An 18,344-nucleotide genomic window follows, 5' to 3' on the forward strand; every position below is an offset into this window, starting at 1 on the left:
AAAAAACCATGAGAGAACATCTTAACACCTGCTGTCATTTTACACACAAGAAAACAGAAGCCTGAGCAGTGGAGGCCTTGCTCACCTTGCCAATCCACGTAGATGTGTGTGATCCAGGCTTAGAGGATTTAAGTTTCTGAGAAAACAGTTGCAGGGATAGAGGGACCACAGACACTCACACTGCTCCTCAGACATGCAGAGAAAATGTGTTTATTGTTTCCGCTGTATTTGATTTGATTTGGCCCCAGTGGCTAGGAAGTGAGAAAACTAAATTTCTGTCTTAGCTTTAATTCAGTGCAATACACTTAACCAGTTCGTTAGGTTAGCCTCTCCCTTCTTCCTTCTCCTCTGTCCTGCCCAGAAGGGTGGCTTGTGTACTGAGCGGCCCCCTGACCTGGTGGAGGCAGGGTGACTGGGCCTCGGGACTGGCCGGCTGTTCTCTGGACCAGCTGCACAGTGGCTGTTCCAAGGTCCGCCGGGGAATCATTGGCTTGAGTGGTTCCTGAGTATTCAGCTGGTGTCCGTTGCTAATATCCTGCAGCTGATAAACTTGCAGTCTATTCTTTCGCAGCCAGTCAGGGTGTAGGGACTCTTCCCTGCTGAATCCGCCTCCCTTTGGCTTTTGTTGGCCACTAACTCCCCCAGGTTTCTGCCCCATTCTCCACCTGGCTTCCCAGTCTCACACGGTCATTGCTCTAAGACCCCCTCACCCTCCCACAGCAGGCCCCTTGGGGACTCACTGACTCACCCGGGGCAGCTCCAGGTGTACCCTGGACCCTCTCTCCATCTAACCACACTGCCCCACTGACTAAACTATGCTTAATGGTGGTACTGGGCCCCAGCAAAGTGAATTGTTTCCAAGTCCCAGATGAGAGGCAGGAAAAGAGACCCCAGAACTTGGTGGTTCTCAACTTTATCTAACTTACCTATCCCTTTCAGACTGAAACATACAGAGGGAGAAAGGAACACCCATCTTCACTCTTCTTCCTATCCCCTTTCTCCCTCTTTCCTTCTCCTCCCCAAATCCACTGGTTCAAAGAGGCAACCTTTCTCTGAATTTAACACTTCAGTCTTTTGGACAGGAGTTTAAACTATGGGGCAGTCTTTATAATCTGATGGGACAAGCTCACTCTCGAGGGACTAATGAAGAGCCAAAAGAACCTACAACAATCTCCCTTTCTTCTTGGGTTTAAAGCCTGTTTTTTGTTTGTTTGAGATGCACTCTCACTCTGTCAACCAGGCTGGAGTGCAGTGGCTTGATTTTGGCTCAGTTGCCTCCTGGGTTCAAGTGATTCTCGTGCCTCAGACTCCCGAGTAGCTGGGATTACAGGTGCCTGCCACCACACCCAGCTAATTTATTTTGTATTTTTAATAGAAACAGAGTTTCGCCATGTTGGCCAGGCTGGTCTTGAACTCCTGACCTCAGGTGCTCCGCCCGCCTTGGCCTCCCAAAGTGCTGGATTAAAGGCATGAGCCACTGCGCCCAGCCAAGCTCGTTGTTAAGGGCTCACCCTATCTGTCTTCTCACTTGGCTTCTTAGGGGTGGGAAACTATCAGGTGGTGGGAGATGCAGAGAAGGGAATTCAAAAGCATTAACTGAATGTTCATAAAATATATTCCTGCGGCCGGGCGCAGTGGCTCAAGCCTGTAATCCCAGCACTTTGGGAGGCCAAGGTGGGCGGATCACGAGGTCAGGAGATCTAGACAATCCTGGATAATGCAATGTAAACTCCATCTCTACTAAAAATACAAAAACAAAATTAGCCGGGTGTGATGGTGGGCACCTGTAGTCCCAGTTACTCGGGAGGCTGAGGCAGGAGAATGGTGTGAACGCAGGAGGCAGAGCTTGCAGTGAGCCGAGATCGCGCCACTGCACTCCAGCCTGGGCAACAGAGCGAGACTCCGTCTCAAAAAAAAAAAAAAAACTCCTGCTACATAGGTATGTTTATTATAGAGTTGAATGACCAAAGTATAAATGACCTCTGTAAATATATAATCCAAAAACTTTGCTTCAAAATGCTTCCCAATAATCAAAATTGCCCAGTGTTTTCAATAACAATTTTTTCTTGCCTCTCTCTGTGCAGCACCATGTCATCTTAATAGAAGACTGGAGTATTTGATAACTTCTCCTTCCTCCTTAATGGAAGAACAGTCCTGCAAGAAAGAGGCAGCTCTTGATCTCAGAAAGAAAGGGGATGGAGATGTCCCCCAATATTACTCCATCATTTGAAATTTACAGAAAGTTGTCCTATGAGTAACTCGACAGACCTGACCCATCCTAAACAGTGCCCCAGTGGGTGGCAGGACCTCTGATGGAGCAGATGAGTGTCTGGGAACCTTAGAATGTAATAAATGGTCTAATAGGTTTGTTAGGACACTACAATGGCACAGAAGAGCAGTCCTGAGCCCCGCTGTATATCTCTATTTTTTTCAAAATAAGGAAAATAATATTTTGCAGCCAACAAAATCATGCAACATAGCTGGCAAATGTTCTAAAAACAGAAATTGGATTAGTGAATCACATCACAGAACTGCTATTCCACAATAATTTGGTTTTGATTTTTGTCATTGTTGTTTGTTTTTTTGAGACAGGGCCTCTCTCTGTCTCCCGGGCTGGAGTGCAGTGGAAATGATCACAGCTCACTGCAACCTCAAACTCCTGACCTCAAGGGATTCTCCCACCTCAGCCTCCTGAGCAGCTAGGACTACAAGCATGCACAACTACACTCAGCTAATTTTTAAAATTTTTAGTAGAGATGAGGTCTCACTGTGTTGCTCAGGCTAGTCTTGAACTCCTGGCCTCAAGCGGTTCTCATACCTTGGCCTCCCAAAGTGCGAGTGTGGGATTACATGTGTGGGCCACCACGCTGGGCTAAAGCAGAATAACTTAATAGGGACTTTTTTAAAGCAAGGACACTAATGACATCATTTTAAATGTCAGTCACCAGGAATTCAAGATTCCATAGAGTTTAACCAGGACATTGCACAACAGAACTTTGGTCACAAACACCTCATTCCAGGATTTAGAATAATTTAACATTGTCACAGGTGTGGTTTGAAAGAACTCACCTGTAAGCCCCCCCCTCCTCTGCACAGAACAGGTGGGAGCATTCTTGATTCCTAATTCCACCCTCTATGCCCCCCAACCTCCGGCCTTCCTCCAGGGCAAAGAGCGGGGAATCACGTTTTACAAGGGAGAGCTAAGGGAACTCTCCGTGATCATTTCTCTTAGATTACAGGAGGTATGGCCAAGTGAATCTCAAACTTGCATTTCTCATCCCGGTTGTTAGGTTTCCAAGAGACCTTTTAGGTCTAGCATCTGAAACTTGTCACTCAAGTGATATGAACCTGTTTTATTGCAACAGCCCACTTTTTTTTTTTTTTTAACATTCCAGACCCATGCTTATTTATCCACTTTTATTTAATTTTGAACTGAGTATTGTAATCAAAGACTGTTCCAATTATACAGTTAAAGTTTCTCTTAGATCCATAACATTTTATGTACAAAACAGAGAAAGAAAAAAAAATTCAACCTGAATGTTAGTTTCCTAAAAGAGAACAACATATGATAAAAGGAAAATCAATTAAGAGGTTATTAAGAAAAGATTTTCTTGTATAACTGTTTTAATTTGTTATAATGTGGCATTAGTTTTTATATCATTCTTTCAGTGTACTTTTCTGGTCTTACTTTAATGTCTATTGTATGGAAAGTTAAACTGTTAAATGCATCTTTCAAAGACTAAAGTTTCTCTGAAATGTTTATGTTACTGTAATGGATTTTGGTACTTTAATATGAACTCTCTGCTCTTGAATAGTCAGTGGTATTACTAAAACACTGTGGGGTTTTAGTTTGCCTGCATTCAAATGGTTATTCTTGCACAAAATTTCAGATAAAGACATAAATGATAGTGGAAAATTGAAAGCAAAACATCTTCATGTAGATTTTATTATTATCGCTAAGCAGAAAACCTAGAGGGGCGGGATTTTTTTTTTTTTTTCTTGACAAGGTCTTTCTCTGTCACTCAGGCTGGAGTGCATTGTCAGCAGACTCAACTTCCTGCTTAAGGGAGGGCTCAAACACTCCTCCCACCTCAGCCTCCTGAGTAGCTGGGACTACAGGTGTGCATCGCCATGTCCGGCAATTTTTGTATTTTTTGTAGAGATGGGGTTTCGCCTTGTTGCCCAGGCTGATCTTGAACTCCTGAGCTCAAGCAGTCATCCTGCCTCAGCCTCCCAAAATGCTGGGATTACAGGTATGAGCCACCATGCCTGGCCGGGGATTTTTTAAGTGCAATCCTATGTGAATCCTCTGACTAAAGTTCAAAATGTCTCAAAATTTTGAGTTTAGGATTGTTTAAGTGCAATTCTAAATGAATCCTCTGACTAAAGTTCAAAATGTCTCAAAACTTTGGAAGTGACCATAAAACTCAGGTGGCACCAGCACAGGTTCCATCATGAATTACATGGGATGACTACAACTGAACCAAAATGATACAAAGCACGACTCTCATCATGACAAAAAAAAGGTACATAAGGGCCGAGTGCGGTGGCTCACGCCTGTAATTCCAGCACTTTGGAAGGCGGAGGCAGGTGGGACACGAGGTCAAAAGATCGAGACCATCCTGGACAACATAGTGAAACTCCATCTCCATTAAAAACACAAAAATTAGCAGGGCGTGGTGGCAGGCGCCTGTAGTCCCAGCTACTCGGGAGGCTGAGGCAGGAGAATCACTTGAACCTGGGAGGTGGAGGTTGCAGTGAGCCAAGATTGCACCACTACACTCCAGCCTGGTGACAGAGCGAGACTCCCTCTCAAAAAAAAAAAAAAGAAAAAGAAAAATTGCACAAATAATTTATTTCCAAATATTGCTGTTAAACTGTAATAACCCCATCCTATCTTCCTTTTCTCTTTCCTCTTGGACCGAGGCCCATAAACAAATGGGAACTGGGTTTTTCTGTATGTGTACTTTCATGTGGGCAGCAAGATGTTGGGATAAAGCAGTAGTCAGTGCAGGCACAAAACTCAAAGAGAACCAGGACAAGCAGAGGTAGCAGAAGCCCCTCTCTGCCAAATCCTGTCAATAATGTATGGGCTGTCAGTGGTTTATCACTAGCAAGCCCCTCTCTCTCCTTGGGTAGGCTCCTTTCCCAGTGGACAGTCAGGCCAGCTGTCTAGGCAGCAGGAATAGCGCTCCTTTCCCAAGCCCAGACCTGTGGGAAAATCTTCACTGGCCAGTAATTGATTCCACCCTGCCAGCTCCATTACTCTAAGCTACAGTCACACTGGCAGCAAGCTGGAGAAGGGAGCCTGCTGAGGGCTGAGGGCTGAGGGGTGGGAGCAAAGGCCCTCGAAGGCCGGGGGTGGTGGCGGGGAAGGCTGCAATTAACACTAATCTGAAAATTGGCCTCTGACAGCAAAGCCCAGCACCTGACAGCTAATTACTTGTGTCAGACTGATGTGCACTTCATATGGAAAGGTTATTTATCAGAGACCAGGGTTTTCTCTCCCCTCCCCTCTTTTTTTTCTGTTTGTCTTGCTGAAAACAGTGGGGAATTGTTCCTCGTTGCTTAGATCCTGGAAACCCTGAAAGTTCTCATACTTCACTCAACTGAAAGGCTTCTAAAGAACCCTCTATCTAAGACCTGATGCATGAGGGCTGTGCTGCTCACCTGTGCTGGAGACCAGAGAAAAACGTATGTATCCAAGACAGCGGGCCTCATTTCCTTTTGCAAATGAACCAAAGTGATGGAGACACATGCAATTCAAATAATCAGTGTAGAAACAATAAAAAATTCCAGAGGGGTCAGACCAATTTCATTTATCTAATTTTCAAAAAACCAATTCATAGTGGGGAAGATAAATAAATGGCTTACGTTGCAAACAAAATTGAAACTCTGTTGTCTTTAATCATTTTAATATATTTTCTCTAATCCTCATATAGCTATACTGTCTATGTGACACACACAGTTATATTGTCTTTATGTTGTTGATTTCATCTGTCTTACCAAAAATTAAAGTGGTTATCAATGAGGGAGATGAATTTACATGAAACTTTCTCCTTCTACCTTATACTTTCAGTTGACAAAATTTTTTGAGCACCAAATATTTTATGCCAGGCAGTCTTCCAGGTCCTGAGCACACAAAATAAACCTAGTCTTGCTCTTTGGAGGTTTAAGGTTTGGAGAGGAACACAGACAAGTAAGGAAATTACAATGTAGCATGATACACTTTAGATAAAGGGTGAAATACACAATTCGGAAGCACCTAAAACTGGACCTAACCTAAATTTATGTGGCACAGAGAGGCGCCCCTGGGCTGAGCTCTGAAGAATAAACAGGAGTTAGGCAGGCAGAGGAGGGTGTGTGTGTCAATGAAGGATAAAGATAAAGGAAATGTCATGTACACAAAACCTGACATGAGAGAGAATTCAGCAGGCTTGAAGCCTAGAGCAGACATGACCCAGATGAGGCTGATAATTAAGGCACATGGTTAATTTGTCCCAAGGTTTTCCAAGCAGAAATTATAAGGCCTGTAGTTTAATGAACTTTTCACTATTTGTTCTTAATATCCTTTCATCCAAACTGACCCCCAGCTCAAGTACCTAAGTGTTGGACAAGACCATGCCAGAGAAAACATAGTGCAATTGAGAAGCAACAAGGTTTATTGGTTATTAGAGCAAATATCAGAAGCCCTGGGAGGTTGGACAGCTACAGGTTTGTCTGGTTTTCTTTGTTGTTGTTATTGTTGTTGTTGTTGTTGTTGTTATTTTGTCCATCAAGCATCCATCTTTCCAACAGGATTCTCTCTCCCCTACCCCATGTGAGTCTGGGTTTTTGTAAGAATTGATTTATTTAGGCTGGGTGCGGTGGGTCACGCCTGTAATTCCAGCACTTTGGGAGGCTGAGGCAGGCAGATCATGAGGTCAGGAGATCGAGACCATCCTGGATAACACAGTGAAATTCCATCTCTACTAAAAATGCAGAAAAATTAGCTGGGCATGGTGGCGGGCGCCTGTAGTCCCAGCTACTCGGGAGGCTGAGGCAGGAGAATGATGTGAACCCGGGAGGCGGAGCTTGCCGTGAGCCGAGATCGTGCCACTGCACTCCAGCCTGGGCAATAGAGTGAGACTCCTTCTCAAAAAAAAAAAAAAAAGAATTGATTTATTTACTCAACAAAGGTTTTGAGTGTGTCCTCTGTGCCAGGTAATAAGAGGCACAAAGAATACCAAAATGAACTAGGCAGGCAAGGGCCCTGTCCTCAAAGAGCTACTACATACTAAGGAGAGGACAAACATAAAACAGTTACATAACAACTACATTGGTGGCACTTTTGGTAAGTGCTAAAAAAGTAAGAAATACATAATTGAAAATAATGATCTGCATGAAACTGTTATGAAAATTCTGTATAATAACTAAAAAGAAAAGATATTGTCATCAAGATAACCATAATATAAAGTAATGAGGAAAAGACAGAGGAAAGAAAGGCACATCAGTCAAGTTCTTGCCATGTGTCTGGTGCTGGGATAATGCCCATGTGTTCTGTGTCACTGGTTTCTCATAACAAACTTATGAGGGTGTTCTTACTTCCCCGACTTTGCAAAGCAAGTTACTGAGATTCTAAGGAGCTAAATAACTTGCTCAAGGCCAGCCAACTGGTAAAGGATGAAATGGCAAGGCTGGGCCAAGCTTGGCAGCTTCCCTCCATCCCTCCCAAGTGAGAATGCAATCCCCTCAGCACCCCAGTGGACTTCATTCTTCAGGACTGGGGAACTAGTTCACTCCCAGGCAAGGGACCATATCTAGCACCAAAGCAAAACTGACTGGTATGTTCTATGGCTCTTGCAGGCTGCCTTTACTAATTTAGTAAAATTTATCAACTTATATCATCTTGGGACAAATATTTATCCTTTCCTGGGTACCATTTTTCACAGGACCCAGTACACATTAGGACACAAATGTAATTTCTATCCCAGTCTTTATACTGCATCTACCACCCAGGAAGTCAGGCCCTTTAAGAAGTGTGGTATTAAATCTAGAACAACTCATCAAACTGACAGTTTTGAAAGACAGAGAAGTTGCTAACAAAGCAGAAGGGCAGGTTATTTGGTGTTTCTGAAAACAGGAAATCGGAGGAATAGACCAGAAAGAAAAATGAGTTTGCAAACAGGTGTCCTATCATATAAGTGTTGCAGGCATACTGCACACTTGTTGGTTTCAGATGGGCCCCGAATGGCAGAATTATTACTGTACAGTCAGTATGCCTGGTTATTATTTAGGAAGCATTATGGTTTCAATAGTCATGACCAAGTCTCTGGGTACCAGCAGGAAATAACTCTACTTGAAATAAGTGATGATCAGAGAGAAGCAGTAGTCTAGCTCACACAAAACACCTGATGAAAGAAAGCCACCCCACACTCTGTGTGATGCCCAACGGTCCCCAGTACTGAAGTTTTCTCATGGCGCCAAGCCCATAGCTCCAACTCAAGTGACCCCTGAGCTGGTGCTCTTGTCAAGACCATGTCAGCAGCAGCTTCTAGAAACCTCAGGCACTGTGATCTCTGTCCACAACAGATCATTATGTTTGGGCTTTCTAATCACCCACTTGGAGGACAGAAAGAGAACACTAACCAGAGTGACCAGGCTGAGGCCTGTACTTGGCCCTCTGTACCCGCTTGGAGGCCACCTCCCCACAAAGGGTTTTTTTAGGAACTTCAATGGAAACAGATAGTCTCTTGGCCCCAAGTGAGATCTCCATTCCATAGCTCCTGCTGTCTGTTTAGCATGAAACCCAAACGTGTGACACATTCACATCCTCTTGTGTTTTCTAAATGCTTCTGTGGTCATCACTGAAAATGCTTAAGCCTTATCAAAGTCCTATTTTTCCTTCATCTGTCTGTCATTAAATATATCTTTATTTTTAGCTAAGTAAAAGAAAACAAAAGACCTCTAGTGCCAAGAATGAATATGATTTTTTAAGCTTTGACTTGGTTTTTGAAATGATTTCCTATCGATTTGTTTATAAAGGGCAAAATGGTATGATTTCTGATTAAAGGACAGTCCATACCATCTGTTTTATAAACAAAGGATTCCTGTTTTCATCTTCTCAGAAGTGCTTAGTTTTTTCATAATAAATAGTGCCTAACACCATCTTCCTTCTAAGCATGGAGTTTCTTGCAAGCCAGCCCATGGAATGGCCAAGAGCATGGAATGCCAATATGCCCACCTGGCTCCCACCACCAATTTCCATTCCCCTCTGCTTACCACATATCACAAAACCATATGTTTGCCCAGGACCCCAAAATATTTCTGCATGAGGGGTTCCCCATACAGCCCTCTGGATTGCTGGAAATCGGCCATCGCTCTCAAAGCTTCCGAAGTCCCTGGCCACCATCAGAGTGCACCTCTGAGCCGAGTGACACCTGCTCTCTGCCTGTCTGGATGGGTAGAACCCTGCTGTGAGATCATTGGCATGGTGGAAGACCCCCAGAAAACTCCCTTCACCAAATGCTAGGCAGGTGGGCACCATGGCCACAGCTCCAGGGGCCCACTTGGAGCACTACATTCAAAATCACTGTCATCCAAAAAAAACAAAAAGAGTATTTTTGGCAGCCCGAAACATAAACTCTCATCAAGCTTAATAGAGAATTATTATAAAGACAGGTTTTCTTTCAATTCTCATTTGGCCATATTCTGATCTCTTTGGGGCCTATTTGGCACCCATTGACAACATGAAAATTGTTTCACCTGGAATTGCCTTTCTTAAGCTAAATTCATTGCACCAAGAAGCTAAGTACAGATCAACATTTTCTTAAGCATGAAGATGGTTTTAAAACAGTAACTATTGCTTTGGCTTATATGGTACTTATTCCAACAAAGAGAAATGCACATCTTTCATAATCACTATCTGGCACTAACTGGTATGCAAATTCCCCCTCCCACCCCTGGAGTACACGGAGTTGCATGCTGCACAGCTGTGAGTCATCAGACATTAATGTAGACTTAATTTGAACTGGTGCTGGAGGTAGTGGGCACAACTCAAATTAGACATGTGGTGGGCGTTTAACCACAATATTACCAATTCCCATTCTGACATCTGACAGCCCTTAATAATTAACTGCATGTAAATGGTCAAGCCTTCCCTCCCTGTTGGACCAGTCTCCAGCTATACCAGTCTCTGCATTGTAATTGCTAGTTGGGGCTGTCAATTGCACTTGAGACAAATCATAGGCAAGAGATCAGACAGCTTCAGGAGCCCTGCGTTCTCTGATCTATCTGCCTTTTAATTGCACTGGAAAGCCTTCCCAGCAGCTCCCATATGCTGCCTCTTTAGAAAGATATAATATTCTCTCTGGATAAGAGGGAAATTTGTTGTGCTTTGAGGCTTAATTGGAGGTTTTTGTGATGGGACTTGCTGGGTTCTCTAGAACACACCAGGCAGGCATGTTGCCCCAGACTCTCACCTTACTCCTCCACCTCTGAATTCTCATTTTTATCTAACTTCTCCTCCTTCTCCTTCGAAACTGTCTTATTCAGATTTGAGCCCCAGAGTCACAGGGCTTCTTTTGAGTCTTCCATTGAACAATGATTGGAGTGCTCTGTAAATCCAAGGAAAATATCACACGGCAGAGGTGATCAAACCCAGAACTATGAGCCCACTATCTCTTGAAAAAATGATACCACATTCAAACTTGGAAGCCCCTGAGTAAAACATTGTACTATTTCTGCTCAGCCCAGCTAAGGTCCTAAAGCTGAGTTTGTCCTTCTTGGACAACACAAAGATTCAATTAATTATGCAGGAATGTATGATTGTTCACAAAAAGATCATTATACCTATTAGTAAAGGAAATCTCGATTAGTGATGGCTGCAGCCCACGTACTGTAACCTGTATTCCACATAGGAACTAACGGCACAGTGATACTTACAATCGACATTTATGTAATGTGTATAGAAACAGAAGTGGCTTTCACTTTTGTATTATGGTTTAAAAGCAAGCACTTACTAAACAAACAAGTAACATAAAACTGATTATAGAATTTGTAAAACAAGTAAAAACATGAAGTTTTCAGTGTTGTGAAGTTCTTTGATATGCCATTTAAGAATAGTTGATATGGCAATTATGAAGTTTGTTCTCTTTTTAGTAAAAGAGATCCTGTAAAAACGCGTTCTAAATAGTATTTTATTACTCTAGTTGAATGCTCTTCAAAACATTAAATTTGAACTTGTTTTATAAGAATCTAAAATTCAGGCTGGATATGTCAACTTAGGCTGCAGCAGAAGCTTTCACGGTGGAGCAGGAGGATATCTCACTCCAGCTGCTAGGAAACAGAGAAACAAGCCTGATATTATGTGTTAAATAGTAAGTAAGTAAACAATTAACGTGGCTGTCAGGCTCTGTCTGTGTTCTTAATCCTGTATTCACCCCACAGGCTGAGAAGGCACACTCAGAGAATCAGCCCAGCTACAACCTAATGGAATAAAAATGAGCTAAGAGAGAACAGGAGCAAGAAACAGATGCATTAAAGAGAGAGAGAAAAAAGAAAGCAGCGTTCTCTAAAAATCATGTATATTTGTACATAGAATACACAAAGCAAACAGATGTGAGGGCCCTTGGAATTTAATATATGGCTGTGTCCTGGTCATTTCTCTGTCACAGAAAAAAAATAAGCCCTTTCAAAGCCCTGGTCTGAAGGAAGAGCTAACATCAAACAGCCTCAGAATAACCAGGAGATTAAAGCCTGACGCTATTCAACTTCCTGCCTTGTAACTAACTAATCTCCTTAGAGATGGAAGACGACGAGGAGCCGCCATTGTATCAGAAAAGCTTTCCAGATCAGAGGCAGCAGCAGCGTGGTATATTAAAAGGAGCACAGGACCAAGAGTAAGAGGACTTGTACTGCTGTCCCTCCTAGGTCAGTCCCCAGAATCCTGTGCAGCCCACACATATCCCCTCTCTAGAGGTTAACTCGATGGCCATCCCCCAACACTACTCCCCTGCTCAGCACACCTGAGAGTAGCCTTTGCCACAGTGAGCGCAGAAGAAAGGCTTTCTGGCAGAGGAAGAACTCGGCACCATTTCAAAGGCTCCTTGCAGCCAGCTCCTCCTGACCACTCATGAGGCCAAGGGCACCTCTAACATTTGCGTGACTCTCGACTGTTCCCTAGACTCTATCTTTAACCACTAGTTTCTAAGCACTCCCCGGTCCTGCCAGCTCCCGGGTCTGGCTCTCCTATTGTTCCATTCCCAGCCTAGCCTTGGCAGTCCCTGGTCCTGGCCTCAGATATCTGCCATAATTCAAGGGCCTGGCATGGCAACAGTACTTTAACTAGAAACCTAAAAGTATTTTGGAAAAATGACTGAGCAAATATGAGAGGGTAAAGCCACTTCCACAAACCAGTAATGCTGACCCAACTTCCACAAACCAGTAATGCTGACCAACAGACACAGCTTTCTGTTATTTGGTGAAACTTAGGAGAAACTTTGCAGAAAGTTTTAATACCGCTCCTGCCCACCCCCCCTCCAAAAAAAGTCAGATCTGTTTATCAGTCAGTCTTACATTCATAATCAGCTTGTGAAACTGGGGATATTATTAATATTTAAACTAAAAAATGAAGTATCTGCAAATATTCACCTTGCAGTACCCTCAAATACTCAGTACATCACAAAAAGTAAACTACAATATTATAATGTACTCAAAACCACCCAAAAGGTACTGATCTACACAGTGAAAAAATACTGATGAGTTGTAAAAGCAAATATATCATCAAAACCTAGGGACTAATATTCCAAGGTAATGTACTATTGAAACAGAACCATAAGAATAATTATATTCTGCCATATATGTATGTATATATCTATACACACACACACACACACTTTTTTCTTTTTCTTTTTTTTTGGAGACAGAGTCTGGCTGTGTCATCGAGGCTGAAGTGCAGTGGCATGATCTTATGATCTTGGCTCACTGCAAACTCTGCCTGCTGGGCTCAAGCCACCCTCCCATCTCAGCCTCCAAGTAGCTGGGACTGCAGACTTGTGCCACCACACCCAGCTAATTTTTGGTGTGTTTTTGTAGAGATGGAGTTTTGGCATGTTGCTCAAGCTGGTTTCAAACTCCTGAGCTCAAGCAATCCACTCGCCTCAGCCTCCCAAAGTGTTGGGATTACAGGTGTGAGCCACCGTGCCCAGCCCTATATATTTTACAGTTAAAATATCCTGACCTGTCTGTCTCCTCTCCATCCCCCAACTGAATTCTATGCAAAGTCATAATCTTTTTTTTTTTTAGACAGAGTCTCTGTTGCCCAGGCTGGAGTGCAGTGGTACGATCTCGGCTCACTGCAACTTCCGCCTCCTGGATTAAAACAATTCTCCTGCCTCATAGCTGGGTTTACAGGCATCTGCCACCATGTCTGGCTAATTTTTTGTATTTTTAGTAGCAACAGGGTTTCACCATGTTGGCCAGGCTGGTCTTGAACTCCTGACCTCAGGTGATCCACCTTTCTTGGCCTTCCAAAGTGCTGGGATTACAGGCATGAGCCACCACGCCTGGCCTTCATAATCTTCTTTCTGTTTGTTGTTTCTCAAAAAACAGGCAATCACTTGAACCATAATACGAAGATTGCAAATATTCACCAAGCAGAATTTAGCACAAGGAATTTAGCACAATGAATGCCTGTTGAGTGATAAATAGATGAATAAACGAATGAATGAATGAATGAATGAGCAGACGAATGAAAATTCAACTCCTGTGATTGCTGCTGAAAAAAATTCAGAACCAGAATCTGATCTATTTTTTTTTTTTTTTTAACATCTGGTAGTTCAGAAGACTTGCCTCAGTGTAAGATGGCATTTAAATAATAGTCCAGAGCTATTTTCAAAGTGAACAGAAACATATGATTCAGGTTCATTTTAAAAGTCAGACTGGTTTGACCAGGTTGGCTCTTTTCTTCCCGTGCACTTGACTCCTGCGCTCTTGGCGCTGGAAGTGATTAAGAGGTGTGAGCCATCCCACTGGAGCTGCTGTTTGTTCACAGTGATGATCCTGGAGCCCGCCAGGCTGTTTCTCTAGGCAACCAAAGTTACAAAGAACTCAAGGAGGCAAACTCTTGATTACATTGTAATGTTTTCAGAAGCAACATAAGGCTTCTCTTGAAAATGTTTTTGTGCTCTATTTTTTCTTTTTTATTAAAACTTAAAAGTCAGTGGCTCCAAGAAGAAACAATGGAGAGCCTACCTCCCACCTTACTAGAGTTATTTATGGACCCAAGAAAGAAAGGCAGGGGGGCGGCATTCTGAGCATGTATTCATTTTATTAGACCCCCTGAACCAAGGAAGAGCCAGACCCGTGAGAATGCACATAGTGCCCACTTTTCCCCAGTTCCCCCAATTCCTCAGTTTCCTGCTTTGTTTATGCCTTCTATGTCATGAACGATTAGATTTCACCTCTAATACTTTCTTCCCACAGCATCAAATGTGTTGTTTTGTTTTCACTTTTTTTCCTTCAGATTCAACGGTTTCTATCAATATACTGATAAAAACCACAGCACAAACACTAGCTGTATAAGTAAATATACAGTTAAGATTTTACCTTAAAACAGTATACCATCTAAATTGTCCAAGGAGCACGTTTTGGCTTCAAGTAGATTAACATTACCACATTGTCCCCATAGCAGAGGGAGGGGTAGAAACTCTTAGCCCATTAGAGCTGGTTTGGAATTGCACCTCTAGGACTGACTGACTGTGTGATCTTAGGTGTTATTTAATTACTGTGTGCCTTTGTTTCTTCGTCAATAAAATAAAGATAATACCTATGTGAAAGGGCTAATAAGTATTAAATGAGTAATGTAAAGGAGGAGCAGAGAGCAATACTGGTACATGACAGGCATTTAATTAATACTACTAACACACTACTGTCAGTCCACTACAGACTTTGAAAAATATCAAGTCCTAAGCAAATATAAGACACTATTAATGACCATATGCTTGGGTTGGGGAGCAAGCAGTGTAAAGAGTTGCCATTCTGAATTTTGAAACATACACACAATAATAACATCGAGCTATGCAAATAGATCAATGAAACACAATAGTCCAGCAATAATCCAAAAAGAAAAGTATTTTCAAGAAATATTTGTTGGAACAGATGAAAATCAGTATGAGGAAACATAAATTGTGATCCCTCTTTTATTCCGTATACAAAAATTAATTCAAGATGGATCATACACCTAAATATACATCCAGGAACTGTGAAGCATCCAAAGGAAAACATAGAATATCTTTACAACCTTGAGGTAGACAAAAGTTTTATAGACTAGATACAAAAAACACTAACCAAAAAAAAAAAAAAAATGCCAGACTGCAGTAAAATTAAAAATTGAATGGCCGGGCGCAGTGGCTTATGGCCAGATATGGTGGCTCATCCCTATAATAACAGCACTTTGGGAGGCCAAGGTGGGAGGATGGCTTGAGGCCAGGAATTCCAGACCAGCCTTGGCAACATAGCAAAACCCCATCTCTACAAAACATTTAAAAATTAGCAGAGTGTGATGGTGCACATCTGTAGCCCCAGCTACTCAGGAGGCTGAGGTGGGAGGATTACTTGAGCCCAGGAGTTCGAGACTGCAGAGAGCAATGATGGCTCCACTGTATTCCAGCCTGGGTGACAGAGGGAGATGCCATCTCAAAAAATATACGTATATGTATATAAATGTAAAAAATTTGTTCATTAAAAAGCACTATTAAGAAAATGAACAGACAAACCACAGAGTAGGAAAGGTAATTGCATACATAAACCCAATTTTAAAATTATATCTAGAATATATAATGAGCACAGTGGCTCACACCTCTAATCCCAGCTTTTTGGGAGGCCAAGGCAGGAAGATTGCTTGAGGGCAGGAGTTCAATACCAACCTGGGCAACATAATGAGACCCTGTCTCATTTTAAAAAACAAAACCAACAACAAAAAAATCCAGAATATATAATAAAGTCCTACACATTACCAATAAAAAGGCAAACAATACTTTAAAAAATGGACAAATGACTTGAATAGACACTTCACAAAATAAGAAATATTATTGACCGGCCGGGCACGGTGGCTCACATCTGTAATCCCAGCACTTTGGGAGGCCAAGGAGGGTGGATCACAAGGTCAGGAGATGGAGACCATCCTGGCTAACACGGTGAAACCCCGTCTCTACTGAAAGCATAAAAAAAAAAATTAGCCGGGCGTGGTGGCGGGCAACTGTAGTCCCAGCTACTTGGGAGGCTGAGGCAGGAGAATGGTGTGAACCCTGGAGGCAGAACTTGCAGTGAGCTGAGATCATGCCTCTGCACTCCAGCCTAGGACACAGAGCGAGACTCCATCTCAAAAACAAACAAACAAAAAAAAAGGAAATATGATTGACCAAGAAAGCAGATGTAAAAGTGCACAGCAATATTCTCAGGGAGTTGCAAATTAAAACCTCCATGATACACCATTTCACACCCTCTAGAATGGCTAAACCATAAAAAACTGACAACACTACCTGTGGTCAAAGATGTAGAATACTTGAAACTCTCATACATTCTAGTAGGAATGCAAAATGTTACAACCACTTTGGAGAACTGTTTGGAATTTTCTTATGTTGGTAGACTTACACTGATACTATGAACTAGCAATTTCACGCTTAGATGTTGAAATGAAAACATATGCCCCACTCCAGAGAACCTTATTTATAGTAGACAAATATTAATCAATCAAAATGTCTATCACCAGGAGATAAACAGAAGAATGGATAAATTGTGATACATTCATATGATGGAATATTACTCACAAAAGAGCAAATTACTGATACACATACCAATGTGGCTGAATCTCAAAAACATCATGTTAAGGGGAAGACTACATACCATCCAATTTCATTTATATGAAATCCAAGAACAGGCAAAACCAGTCTACAGCGATAGAATTCAGAAAGCCAGTTGTTTTGTTGGGGATAGGAAATGTGGAAGGCTAAAAAGGAGCACAAGGGAACCTTCTGGAATAATGGAAATATTCTATATCTTGTTTCAGATCGTGGTCACATTAATGTATACAATTGTCAAAAATTGAGTGACTGAGTGCAATATAGTTGTCATCAAATTGAGTGACCGGGTACAGTGGCTCATGCCAATAATCCCAGCACTTTGGGAGGTCGAAGGCTGGTCAGGAGTTCGAGACCAACCTGGCCAACAAGGGGAAACCCCACCTCTACTAAAAATACAAAAATTAGCCAGTCATGGTGGCATGCACCTGTAATCCCAGCTACTTGGGAGGCTGAAGCAAGCCAATCACCGGAACCCGGGAGGGAGGCAGAGGTTGCAGTGTGCCAAGATCGTGCCACTGCACTCTGGGCCTGGGCAGCAGAGCAAGACTCTGTCTCAAAAAAAAAAAAAACATCAAATTGAGCACGAAAGATCTGTAAGTGGTAATATATGTTAATTATGCCTTAATAGAACATATACACACACAAGACCAGGTGGTGACTCCATCTCTGCCCTCAAAAAGTTTACAATAGAGTTGAGGATAATAGATATTGCCCCATTAAGATTATTAGGGAAACTAAATTATAAGGTATTTGTGGAGTCTCATTCGTTCAAACAGCATGTGGCATGACACACAACAAAATGTCTCCCGTGAAGCCTGTAAACTTCATAATTGGGATGAAGCTTTTAATGCATAAAGGACCTCTTTTGGCCTGCCTTCCTACCACTTCCAGTGGAGCTAGCAGGCGGCTGTGAAAGGGGCTGTTCTCCTCTAGCAAAAGAGCCCTGGGTTACTAAGTTCTTCCTCCTTGCCTCTTTCACCTTCACTGTTTATTGTTTTGTCTTGTGTATCTGCTGCTGCCAGCCCAAGGCAGGCCCCTGTCCTCTCTGCACTGTGCCCCCGGGGATTAGGCCTCACTCATCACTCCGTAATGTTTTCATTACTGATCCTAGAGCCGCCACAATATGACTCATAAAAGAGCAACCCTCCCCAACACTCACATTCTTGATCCTGAAGCCAGAAAGCAAAAATCCAAATTATTTTTTTCCTCTCTGTTTTATTTTTATGTTCGCTTTCAGTATCTGTATCCTAGAGCCATCATGCTTTTTAATTTGTGATGTTCCAATTGATAGTGACATTGGCCGAAACTTAAAAATCAGTCAACAGAAACCATTCCTGGCTCCCTGGGACAATGGATGGAGGGAAGTGTCCTGACACAGTTCAGAAAAACTCAGTGGGGTGCATGGAGGGAGAAGCCAAGAACAAGTCCTTTATGTGGGGCATTGTTTCCATTTCTAAACCATTCTATCGTGTGTCCTCTTTTCACTCACAAATGGAATATTGT

The 18,344-nt window shown here is 42.5% G+C and overlaps 1 long non-coding RNA gene across 1 annotated transcript in view; it reads right to left on the reverse strand.

Moving 5' to 3' along the window:
- The window catches only part of LOC105545997, a 116,786-nt gene extending 104,613 nt beyond the window's left edge, over positions 1–12,173 (reverse strand). The window contains exons 1-2 of the long non-coding RNA XR_001007029.1: positions 12,006–12,173; positions 10,461–10,595 (exon numbers count right to left, since the gene is read on the reverse strand). This is a non-coding gene — a long non-coding RNA (uncharacterized LOC105545997). The remainder of the gene's footprint in view (positions 1–10,460; positions 10,596–12,005) is intronic.
- Between the last annotated feature and the right edge of the window lie 6,171 nt (positions 12,174–18,344).

Source organism: Mandrillus leucophaeus, unplaced genomic scaffold (assembly GCF_000951045.1).
Source record: "Mandrillus leucophaeus isolate KB7577 unplaced genomic scaffold, Mleu.le_1.0 Scaffold346, whole genome shotgun sequence".
Lineage (NCBI taxonomy): Eukaryota > Metazoa > Chordata > Mammalia > Primates > Cercopithecidae > Mandrillus > Mandrillus leucophaeus.